A 13,366-nucleotide genomic window follows, 5' to 3' on the forward strand; every position below is an offset into this window, starting at 1 on the left:
CCCAAGGATCCCTGGAGGCTGGACACAACCTGTTTCCCAACTTCTGGTGGGCCCAGTAGGCTCGTGTTTTGCCCTCCCCAGGTTCCAAAGGCTTACCTGGAGCCAGGTGAGGGTAAAAACGCCCTCCCTCATTCATTCGTTCATTCATTCATTCATTCATTCATTTATTAGATTTGTATGCCGCCCCTCTCCATAGACTCGGGGCGGCTCACAACAATAACAAAGACAATGTAAAAACAAATCTAATAATTTAAAAAACACTAAAAACCCCATTATTAAAAGCAAACATACACACAAACATACCATGTATAAACTGTAGAGGCCCGGGGGAGATGTCTCAGTTCCCCCATGCCTGACGGCAGAGATGGGTCTTAAGAAGTTTACAAAAGGCAAGGAGGATGGGGGCAGTTCTAATCTCCGGGGGGAGCTGGTTCCAGAGGGTCCGGGCCACCACAGAGAAGGCTCTTCCCCTGGGTCCTGCCAAACGACATTTTTTAGTCGACGGGACCCGAAGAAGGCCAACTCTGTGAGACCTAACCGGTCGCTGGGATTCGTGCGGCAGAAGGCAGTCCGGGAGATATTCTGGTCTGATGCCATGAAGGGCTTTATAGGTCATAACCAACACTTTGAATTGTCACCGGAAACTGATCGGCAACCAATGCAGACTGTGGAGTGTTGGGAAGCCCATGACTGCTCTCGCAGCTGCATTCTGCACGATCTGAAGTTTCCAAAAACTTTTCAAAGGTAGCCCCATGTAGAGAGCATTACAGTAGTCGAACCTCAAGGTGATGAGGGCATGAGGCTCTCTGGAAGCCAAAAACCCTCCCAGTGCCTCTGTGTGAGCCAAAAATCAGCTGGCCGGCACACACATGCACGTTGGAACTGAGCTAGGGCAACGGCTGGCGTGCCAGCAGATATGGCTTTGTGCACCACCTTTGGCACCCATGCCATTGGTTCACCATCACAGACTTAGCTTGTTCAAGATTGCCTACACACTGCAGCTGTCGTAAATGTGAATTCGTTGCCAAGCATCTCAATTTTGATCAGTTGACCAACAATCGTATGGAAAATGGTTATAAATCACGTTTTCAGTGCCATTGTAAGTCGAAGACTACCTATAATTCTCACTTGTCCATTCTGCTTTAAGGCAGAATCCACTCTGTGGCAGTCAATGTAAGATATTTTCGGGGGTTTCTGAAATGAACTAAAAAGTAGTAGAGGTGGTCAAACAGTTTTGCACCCTCCTAATGCACCTCATTTTCCAATGTTATTTTACTGGGAGCGAGGGAATGTAGGGCTCTTAAATTCCTATGTTGCATCCTCTACAGTCTGTGGAAGGTTTAGAAATAGTCCTCTCGAGTCGCTTTGAACTGAAAGATTGGCGGCAAATACATTTGATGTTAATAAAATAGTCCAAGATGGCAGTTCTGTGTTAGCAAAAACTTCAGAAGAGAAGGATTTAGGGGTAGTGATTTCTCAAAATGGGTGAGCAGTGTGGTCGGGCAGTAGGAAAAGCAAGTAGGATGCTTGGCTGCATAGCTAGAGGTATAACAAGCAGGAAGAGGGAGATTGTGATCCCCTTATATAGAGCGCTGGTGAGACCACATTTGGAATACAGTACTGTGTTCAGTTCTGGAGACCTCACGTACAAAAAGATATTGACAAAATTGAACGGGTCCAAAGACGGGCTACAAGAATGGTGGAAGGTCTTAAGCATAAAACGTATCAGGAAAGACTTAATGAACTCAATCTGTATAGTCTGGAGGACAGAAGGAAAAGGGGGGACATGATCGAAACATTTAAATATGTTAAAGGGTTAAATAAGGTTCAGGAGGGAAGTGTTTTTAATAGGAAACTGAATACAAGAACATGGGGACACAATCTGAAGTTAGTTGGGGGAATGATCAAAGGCAACATGAGAAAATATTATTTTACTGAAAGAGTAGTAGATCCTTGGAACAAACTTCCAGCAGACGTGGTTGATAAATCCACAGTAACTGAATTTAAACATGCCTGGGATAAACATATATCCATTGTAAGATAAAATACAGGAAATAGTATAAGGGCAGACTAGATGGACCATGAGGTCTTTTTCTGCCGTCAGTCTTCTATGTTTCTTCTATGTTTCTTCTATGTTTCTATGGTCAATTTGCCAGTTTCACATTTATGGGTTTGTGACGGCTTTTGTGAGAGAACAAATGTTGGATGTTATAGAAAGATGGTAGGACGCAAATATCTGGGGGAAATTCTTAGGAGTATTTGAAGGAGGAAAGCGCACGCTTAATTTATCTTTGGGAACATTTGGATCCAGTGATGGGCAGCCAAAATTTTTACTGCCACACTGGGCGTGGCTTGTTTTGTGGGTGTAGCTTGATGGTTATGTAACTGGGTAGGAGTGGCTTGCCAAACATGTGACCAAGTGGGAGTGGCTTGGCAGTCATGTGACCAGGTGGGTGGCTTAAAGGTCATGTGACTGGATGGGAATGGCTTACCGACCAAGAAAGGTTTTCAAATAGGTGCTTGGACTCTTTTTCAGTTGATTAAGTCACATTATTTTAATAGCCACAAGAAGGACAAATGATAGACAGCATTATTGGTTGTGGAGCACAATAACATTTTAAGGTTTTGTACTGAATCCACAAGTATGATAACAGATTAGGCAAGTAGCTCAATTTTCTTTTAATTGCTATAAAAACTCAGTTCTAGATAATGATTAAAATGATTAAAGCATTTATGGGTAAAACATACTATTTAATTATTTCCTGTTTTAAAAGTAATTAAGGATCATACTAAGATATTAGAGAAGGACAATAATAAAAAAACTATTAAGTATTCAATAAACAGTGCATAAACCTACTACCCCCTCTGCATCCTCCATGGGGCAACAGCCCATTACTGTATGGATCCACCTTTAATGTTGGGGTGCTTATGGAGGCCTTTAGCAATATTTTCCATATTGGCTGGTTTTACTTTCTCTACACAATTGCAACCTGGCTAATGATGTGGTATTGGTTGGTGGCGCAGTAGTAGGAATGTATTGGTATCGCATGCTGACTGCCAACTGCCAACAATTTGATCATGACAGGCTCAAGGTTGACTCAGCCTTCCATCCTTCCGAGGTGGGAAAATGAAGACCCAGATGGTTGGGGGCAAGAGGCTGACTCTAAACCACTGAAAAGAGGGCTGTAAAAACACTGTGAAGTGATAGAAACATAGAAACATAGAAGACTGACGGCAGAAAAAGACCTCATGGTCCATCTAGTCTGCCCTTATACTATTTCCTTGCAATGGATATATGTTTATCCCAGGCATGTTTAAATTCAGTTACTGTGGATTTACCAACCACGTGTGCTGGAAGTTTGTTCCAAGGATCTCTTTCAGTAAAATAATATTTTCTCATGTTGCTTTTGATCTTTTCCCCAACTAACTTCAGATTGTGTCCCCTTGTTCTTGTGTTCACTTTCCTATTAAAAACACTTCCCTCCTGGACCTTATTTAACCCTTTAACATATTTAAATGTTTCGATCATGTCCCCCCTTTCCCTTCTGTCCTCCAGACTATACAGATTGAGTTCATTAAGTCTTTCCTGATACATTTTATGCTTAACACCTTCCACCATTCTTGTAGCCCGTCTTTGGACCCATTCAATTTTGTCAATCTCTTTTTGTAGGTGAGGTCTCCAGAACTCATATATAAGTCTTTAGTGCTATTGCTATTTGTTTTTTCTTCCATATTAGAAGATTAAAGCATTTGATTCCTATGGGATTGGGCGGCATATAAATCAAATTAAATCAAATTAAATTGATTCCATTTGCAAGTTCCACTAAGTGCCAATCATGAGTTTGGAGCTTACATTCCCCTCTCTTAGGATTTCAAGTGATGGAGTCAAATTCTATCAAATTTGCCTTCACTTTGTGCAGCTGTGACGCTATTTTATTTCTATGATTAGAGTCAGCCTTTTCCAATATGCATTTACCGTTAGAAGTATCTAACTCAGATCATTGGATTTGGGACTTGCATAATATGCAATATCAGAACATTTGTATAGAGGTCATTTTATAATGCTAAAAAGCTCCTCTTGAAGAATGTAATTAAACTTATACAGTGGTACCTCTACCTACAAATGCTTCTACTTACGAACTTTTCTAGATAAGAACCAGGTGGTCAAGATTTTTTTTGCCTCTTCTCAAGAACCATTTTCCACTTACAAACCCAAGACTCCAAAACTGTAACTGGAAAAGGCAGGGAGAAGCCTCCATGGGGCCTCTAGGAATCTTCCGGGAGAAAACAGGGCTGGAAAAGGTGGGGAGAAGCCTCCATGGGGCCTCTACCCTCCCTGTGGTTTCCCCAATCACATGCATTATTTGCTTTTACATTGATTCCTGTGGGAAAAATTGTTTCTTCTTACAAACTTTTCTATTTAAGAACCTGGTCACAGAACGAATTAAGTAGAGGTACCACTGTATACTGCTTCACAGTGCTTTACAGCCCTCTCTAAGCCGTTTACAGTCAGCACTGGTGTAGGTAGTCCTTGACATATGTCCATAATAGAGCCTGCCCATTGCGGCCAGTATGTCATAACAGTTGTAAAACAGGTCAGCGACATGACTGATCCGATTTTACTTTTTTGGTTAAGAAAATCAATGCTTTGCTACAGACAAAAAGCCAGAGTTTTATAAAATGCAGATGTGTGACCTTAGGATACTGCAAATGGCTGTATTGTGGCTGTGTTGCCCAGTGCCCAAATTTCAGTCATTTGTCATTCACTGGCTTGGGAATTCTGGGAGTTGAAGTCCAAATATCTTCAAGTTGCCAAGGTTGGGAAACACTGATATAGAGGATGCCCTATAGTCAGAACTTTGCATCCAAGTCCTATTTTTTAGTTGGTTGCAATTTTGAATAGTGCTAAGCAACTGGTTGTAAATCGAGGGCAACCTGTAAGAACCAGTCACTCACAAGTGTTCTTTGCTTATTATTATCGGGGGTCGAGGGGGGGGGAGGAAAGCCACCAACTTAAAGAGAGATTCATGTACCATGCTGTCTTCCTTGCACAGCCTAATGCTTTGTTCAGAAATGAGTATCCCAAAACGAGTGTTATCTTATTTATAAAACGGGAAGTAATGAACTCAATCTGTATAATCTGGAGGACAGAAGGAAAAGGGGGGACATGATCGAAACATTTAAATATGTTAAAGGGTTAAATAAGATCCAGGAGGGAAGTGTTTTTAATAGGAAAGTGAACACAAGAACAAGGAGACACAATCTGAAGTTAGTTGGGAGAAAATATTATTTTACTGAAAGAGTAGTAGATCCTTGGAACAAACTTCCAGCAGACGTGGTAGATAAATCCACAGTAACTGAATTTAAACATGCCTGGGATAAACATATATCCATCCTAAGATAAAATACAGAAAATAGTATAAGGGCAGACTAGATGGACCATGAGGTTTTTTTCTGCCGTCAGACTTCTATGTTTCTATGTTAATCAAAAGTTACTATTTCCTGATGTAGAAAATTACGACAAAGCGAAGTGTGTCTAGGAAAAACCAATTTATTGGAGGCTACATGGGAGAATCGATCCTAATTAGGTTAATTAAATGGTGTCTGCTCCAATTAACACCATAATTCATTTGGGTTACTTTAATTTAGGTCAAATCGCTGCTTTGAGGTTTTCCACTGGAGTTTAAAATGAATTCCATTTATTCCTGTGAACCATTAACCTCCCAGACACGGAAATTCTGTTTCACTTCCAGATAATATATGCCTGTTGCAATTCATCCAACATGCCTAGCCCTGCCTTGCCTAGCAGATTGACCAAGCCACAAGTGTGTTCCCTCTGTGATCTAAGCCCTGGAACAAACCCTTGTAGCCATGTGTGCTGGTAGTTAACGCATGGATTTGCAGAACTTAACTCCGAAGTTCAGATTTGTCTTCAGCGTCGCATTCCTTCTGGTATTGAATAGCTTAACTCCATGTGTTGGGCTCATATATTGGAAAGTCCTGGCGTTCATAACCTCCATATCAGAATAAGAAGAGTGGAAAGTGTTCTGTCGGGCTCTCTGGTAGACTCCTCCCAAAAATTCACAGGTACAAATTTCAGACACACACACGTTTGAAAATTCAAAACAATATTCTTTATAATGAAAATTCCCTTAACCTAAGCCCTCTTTTGGTATAGCAAAGAGCACTGGTCTCCAAACAAACTGGTAATTTGTACAAGTCCCTTATCAGTTCTGTGATACTTAGCTTGCAGCTGTGAGGCAATTCACAGTCCTTTCACAAAGTGAAACACACTTTGCTCTGGTTTAGTTTCAAAGCGGGGAAAAATCAGCACAAAAAGTCAAAGTCAGTAAAGCAGTCACGAAACACAACGATCAGATAATCCTCCACAATGGCCAAACCCACAGGCTGCTATTTATAGCAGCCTCACTAATTACCACAGCCCCGCCCAACCACAGGTGGCCTCATTTTCTTTGATAATAATCTCTCAGTTGTTGCTGCCTATGCATCGCTCTCCGCATGCGTGGCTGTATCATTAACTCTTGTTCTGAATCCAAGGAGGAGCTAGATAATTGATCTCCTTCTGAGCTGTCTGTCACACTCTCCTCCTCCCTGTCACTCATGTCTTCTTGGTCAGAGGAGCCTTCATCATCAGATTCCACCGGGGGGCAAAACAGGCCTGCAGCATGTGGATGTCTCCCCCACATCCACAGTCCTTGGGGCAGGAGCTGGGCCAGAGCTAACCACAACAGAAAGGGACTTTGGAGGTCTTCTGGTCCAACCCCGTTTAGCAGATAACCCCATATCGTTCTGGACAAATGGCTGTCCAATCTCTTCTTAGGAAAACCTCCAGTGATGGCAGCACCCACTTCTGAAGGTAAGCCATTCACTCTGTAGCAACGTTGGGCAGGAAAATGCTCACTCTCCACAATTGTATTGTAATCTCTGTTGCATCTGGCTTGTTGCCTTGGTCCTCCTAAGATTTACTGGCCTGGGACATCTGCTGGGCAGAACCCATTGATTGAGTAGGCAGTGCCCCTAAGGGCAGCACATATGCAACATTGAACTCTCCAAGTCTCTTGCTACACCTGGACAGTGTAAAATCACATCCAAGAGCATTTTTTGCCCAGCTTTAGCAGTTTCATCAATTTCAGCTCTTCCTAGAGCAGAAAGATCACACCTTGATCATCCCACAGAATTCTTGGGCATTCCATGGGGCTGTTTTTGAAATTCACTTGGACCTTACAACTGATCTGAAATGCAGCCCCCCACACTGACTGGCACGGATCTACTTCAGTTTTTGTATTTATTAGATTTGTATACCGCTCCTCTCCGTAGACTCAGGGCGGCTAACAACAGTAAAAAGACAACGTAAACAAATCTAATATTAAAAAATCTAAAAACCCCAATTTAAGAGATCAGTCATACATACAGTCATACCATACATAAATTTTATAAGCCATGGGGAAGGGAATATTTCAATTCCCCCATGCCTGACGACAGAGGTGGGTTTTTAAGAGCTTATGAAAGGCAAGGAGGTGGGGACAACTCTGATATCTGGGGGGAGTTGGTTCCATAGGGTTGGGGCCGCCACAGAGAAGGCTCTTCCCCTGGGTCCCGTCTTTGTGTCCATCCTGTTGGATATACCGATTCTCATTAAAGGCTGCAATTCAAGGTGAGTTTTCTCTTAAAAACCCATCAACGGCCTGGTGCCCCGGAGGTTGCTTCCTCCAGCTTTGTCCAAGGAATTCCTCCCAGAAGCTGTGTGTGATTCTCTTAATTTTGTGAGATGGCCAGCACTGAATCTAGAACCATTTTTCTGATTCTGGTTTCCATGCTGAAATGCTCCTGGTCCCGCAATTTAAGTATTATGTCCCTTCAATTCCTGCTAAAGGGAATATATCCAGTGACATCACAACTCGGATTACAGGTAGTCCTCAATTTATGACTGCATTGAGCCTGGAATTATGGTTGAATGTCACTGTGGTCGTAATCTGAGATACTTGTGACTGTGAAGCAATTTTCTGGCCTGTTTTCTTAAGCAAATCCATTCATTTGAATTGGCTATTTTATTTTTTGTCATTGCAAATTGCAGTCATGCTGATCACAAAAAGCCCATGGCCGATTACAGAATGCCCCAACTGGTTGTAAAACTGACCTACCTGAAATGCAGACAGCTGGACTGTCTGACATGCAGCTCTATGACCTTGAGTGGTCTCATTTACAACAGGTACATTGGGCTTTATAGGTGTTGTAACTCTGGTTGTGAAACAACCCATCATTAAGCAAGGACTACCTTAAAGTTCTCAGCATTTTTGGAGGCTTAAGGGGCAATATGTGCCTATTTCAAAGGTAGTTTAGCCTAGTGGTGAAGGTGCTGGGCTAAGCTGAGAGACGGTGACCTATAGTTCTCTCTCAGGCATGAAAGTTGGTTGTGTCCCTCTCTCAGCCCAACCCATTTAATAGGGGCTGCTGTAAGAAAAATAGGAGGCAGAATCATATTTCTTTTTATGACCTTATAATCCTTTGCTTAGAGGTGGAGTCAAGCAACTGAATAGAGCTGAGCATTTACCGGCCTGATGCCCTTCCTGACGCCTACACAGAATTCATAGCATATTTTCTCTTTGCGCCCTGCTAGAGAAAAAACCTAAGCGCTGCCTAGGATTGAACTCTCAAACCTTCAATTTTATATTTTATAATACGCTTACTGGCATTTTAACCTTCTTGTCATCGTATCCATCTCTGCGCATTCAGTAATTCTTTTGATCTTCTTTGGGAATTTCTTCACTTTTCCACTGCTGTGCAAAAGTTATTCTTGCCGCAGTCAAGATATTTATGGTTAAAATATTGAATTTTTAAAAATAGTTTTTAGAGAATATGCCTAATAGTTTTCTTTTCGCTCGTTGTTCATAATTTCTTTTAACCATTTTGCAATCATGTTCCAGTCAATTTTGGCTTTGGAACATGTCCACCATTGATGGTAGAATGTTCCGTTTTTCGCTTCTGCACTTCCAACATCTTGGCTGCACATTTGGATACATCTTTGACAACCTATGGGGCGATAAATGCCAACGGTAAAGAATGGGACTGATTTAGTGATTTGCCAATTGTATGTCCAAAGTTTTCCCCATTTGTCAAGATCTATTGAATGCCCAAAATTTTTAACCCAGCTAATCATATTGTCTTTGACTATCTCCCCCTCTGTTCTATATTTCATCAGAAATTTATATATTTTACTAATTAACTTTCCTTGGTTGCTCATGATTCTCTTGTCCAAGTCAGTTTTCCTTTTTTGAAGATGGCATTACTTTTTATCCTTTTGAAGTTTAGCCTTTATTTGGACGTACGTCCACCAATCCATTGTTATACCTTTTTTATTTAACTCATCTGGTCAAACTCTCAAACCTTCCAGGTTGGAAGGGCAGCATCTTTACCACTAGGCCACCACACTGCTCAGGCAGGATTATATAATGGTGGGATAATGAGGATCACCACTATCACCTTCTCCAAAGAACATAAGAACATAAGAGCCATGCTGAACGAGGCCAAAGCCCATCGAGTTCAGCATTCTGTGTCACGCAGTGGCCCACCAATTGTCCATGGGGATCTTGAGCAGAAAGAGAAGGCAAGACCCTCCCTTTCCCTTGGCCCCCAAACAAAAGATACTCAAGGGAATCCTGCCTGCCTCAACCAACGTAGAGAGGACACATGGACATCCATTTCAATAGCCACTGATACACTTGGCACCCATGAATCTGTCTAATCCTGCCTTGAAGCTATCCAGGATGACAGCTGTCTCGACCTCTTCTGGATGTGAATTCCATAAACCAATGACCCTCTGGGTGAAGAAATATTTCCCTTTATTTGTCTTCACCTTCTTACCTAGGAGCATTAGGAGTGCCCCCTCATCCTAGTATGGTGTGGTAGAGAAAAGAATTTTTCTCTATCCATCTTTTCTATCCCATGCTTTATACACTTCGATCAAGTCACCCCTTAAACGCCGTCTTTCAAGGCTGAAGAGACCAAGGCGTTGCAACCTGGTTTCATAAGGGAGGTGCTCCACTTCCTTGATCATACTTGTTGCCCTTTTTTGCACCTTTCCCAGTGCCTCACATGTGCTACCTTCCGTCCTCTCTGTGCAAAAGAATCCAATTTCTGCAGCCCAGATAGGGAAGGCGCACATGGGCTCTTATTTTCCACCCTAAAGATGAACCCAATACTGATGCCAAAGGTGGCATTCCGGATCTCCCCCAACTCTGGCTTCCCTCAGAGGGCAGAGTGTAAATAAAAATGACAGCAATTGAGTGCTGCCTGCCTGTCTTGAGCCTTGTCATTATCTCCCCTCCATTAACCAACCACACAAGCTTTACAGCTCAGATCAATACTGTCCTCTACATTGACGCTTGAGACCATTTACATCTGCTTTTTCCCCTTAGGGCAAGCACGGATGGCAAGCCATAAACTCATCCAATCTTTTTCTGCACCTAAACAAAAGAGAAACACGTTTAGTTTTATATTCATTTAATAGTTTACCAATTGGTACAATAAGATTTTTTGTTTTAATATGCAGAAAACATGAATAAATTTTTGTTTTACACAGTCTTGAGAGCAACAAATCTTACTGTAAAACACAGAGCAGTATTATATACATTCCTTTACTGATTTTTTTTTTAAATTTTAATCGTGTCAATATCTTCAGTTAACTCCTACATTCTGGGGGGGTGAGGAAAAAACGTTCTCCAATAGCAATTTCCACATTGCTCTTACTGGATTTTTTTAAAAAGAGAGAAAGACTCGTGTCTTTTTGTCAGTGTCAGGATCAAACTTCTAAAACATGGACAATTTTTGCTAAGTACTTCCAGAAAGAACTTTGGAAAAATTCAAAGGATGTGCTTAGGACAAGAAAGCAGTTACAAGGACAGAGAGGGGGGAGAAAGGAAGGGAAACCGACGACTTAATATCCAGTTGTGAGTTGCGAAATCCATTATTTTTTTAATCAACCTTATCCTATTTCCTCCCCAATCAGGTTTGCTAACTTTATACACCATCATCAATAGAGATTTATAGTAGCTAGTACCTTGGGCGTTTTTTAAAAAAATACACAACTGTGAAATCATAAAACGGAGAAGTCATTTTCGCTCTCAAATTCGGTCCATTTTACATTCCAAACTGCATTTCAGGATTTTCAAAGCCCCAACTGTGCACGAAACCCGATGCAAAATATCAATGTTTTAAAACAGCTTTCAATGGATCGGGTTGTGGAGTCACGGGAATCGGCAAAGAGAGGAATTGGAAAAGGCCGTTTGAAGGATGATTTGACCAACTCTTCGACTGACGTAAAGGTGAGAGGCAAAACAGAAAAAGCAGCAGACAAGGACAGGCCCGGAAAGGGATACAGGAGATTAGGAGAAGGGAACAGTGAAGCAATCGCCAAAGCTTTCAAAAGACTACAGTGCTCCACAGCTCTTTGAACAACTTGCTAGCAACTAGTATTTTGTGGTTTTATTTTTTATTTTCTTTATTAGTGCTCTGGGCACATCATTGGTCACACCACACACCAAAGTAGGACGGCTTTTAAAACAAAACAAAATAAGTGTAAAGTGCAGATTGCTCCAAGACTTGAGTCAAGGGTGTCCAATTTTGGCCACTTTTAAAACCTGTGGGCTTCCAACTCCCAGAAGCTGGGGAATTCTAGGAGTTGAAGTCCACAGGTTTTAAAAGTAGCCAAAATTGGATGCTCCAACTTAAGTTTTTTTGGATTGTGTTCAAACCACCACCACCACCAAAAAAAAAATGTAAAATAAAAGTTTGCACTTTTTTCAGGTGAAAAGAACCAAAAAATGAAACCAACACACCCCCCCCCCCCCAAAACCCCTGGATCTAGGACTTTTCAAGGGCACAGTCTCAGCTCCTGCAGTTCTGGAATGGTTCAAGAAAAACTGCCTGCAACTGAACAGACACAGAAAACGGTCCGTGCAGAAACCTGGCTAAATTTTGTAGCCACTTTGGCCCATGATCGAAATTTCCAAATGCTTCAACGGTGGAACTTTCCTACCCCACCCCCACTGCCCCAATTTGTTTTTGTGTTGAAAAAAACGTGGCTTACTTAACTAGTTAAACCTACAACCATCCCTGAGAATGCTTACTGGTGAGGGACTATTAATTAAGGGGCAAATTTGCAAGTTCCTTCCTCCCCCCCCCCCAAAAAAATAAAAAAATAAATTGAAAACAAAACATTTGGCCTCAATTTCTATTTGCTGTTTCGGTAGAAAAACACAATAGTGGTAAGCTCCCATTAAATAAGGTACCCTTGGTTTCACTGATTATGCAAATACAGTTACTTCCACTTTAAAAAAAAAACATTAGAGTCTGGCCAAGGAATATTTTTCAGCTGTTAGCAGGAATTGTTACAGGCTCAAAAAAAACCAGAGAGCCATCACTTTAAAATAGAAAACCTCTGATAGCCAAGGTCTACAAGCAGGAAGTTCTCATTGACCACAAAACGACAGGATCACGTCCAGCCACTACTCTCAAGCTACCTTTGGTCTCCTAGTTCCTGGATAAGAACCCACATAGGAAAAAAATCAGTGGGGTGAACCAATGTTTGCGATGGAACCTTCTTTTCTTCCTGGCATGCATTTTAATCTTCCAATGTTTCTGGGGCTCGTGTTTGAAGAGGTGCTTTTTGCTTTTTCTTTGTTAAATAAGTCACAGAACAAATAAAAGCAAATAATCATTTCTTTTAAAATATGTAGCGGATTTGGGGGTAGACAAAGATAGGCCTGAATTAGACTTTTGGGGGTGGGGTGGGGATTTAAAAGAGCAGTTGACCCAAAATGCTAACAAATAAGGTAAGTATGTCTATTAGGATAGGGATCTCCAACTTTGACAACTTTTAAGTATGAAGGACTTCAACTCCCAGAATTCCTCCCCCCCCCCCCCCTTTGCTGGCTGGGTAATTCTGGGAGTTGAAGTCCGCCAAGCTTAAACTTGCCAAGGTTGGATAGAGACCCCTGTATTAGGAGATGGACATTAGGGACACTTACAATTTTTCTCCCAATTTTCCATATTGAAATAGGACTGTAGCCCATATTTCCTCAAGAAGAATAGGTTGAGGGGCTTTAAAGGAACAAAATGTGGTTTTAAAATGATCTAGATCAGTGTTTCTCAATCGTACGTCACTTTAAGAGGAGTAGATTACCAACTCCCGGAATTCTCCAGCCAGCGTAGCAAAGCTGGTTGGGGAATTCTGGGAGTTGAAGTCCACTCATCTTAGTAGCTTAAGATTGAGGAATACGGCGCTAAAAACTTGCAAGCTATGAGTTAGCACATAACTGGTTTTCATTTGCTGTAACAGGGATGTTTG

This window comes from Erythrolamprus reginae, chromosome 1, assembly GCF_031021105.1.
Source record: "Erythrolamprus reginae isolate rEryReg1 chromosome 1, rEryReg1.hap1, whole genome shotgun sequence".
In the NCBI taxonomy this organism is placed as follows: Eukaryota; Metazoa; Chordata; class Lepidosauria; order Squamata; family Dipsadidae; genus Erythrolamprus; species Erythrolamprus reginae.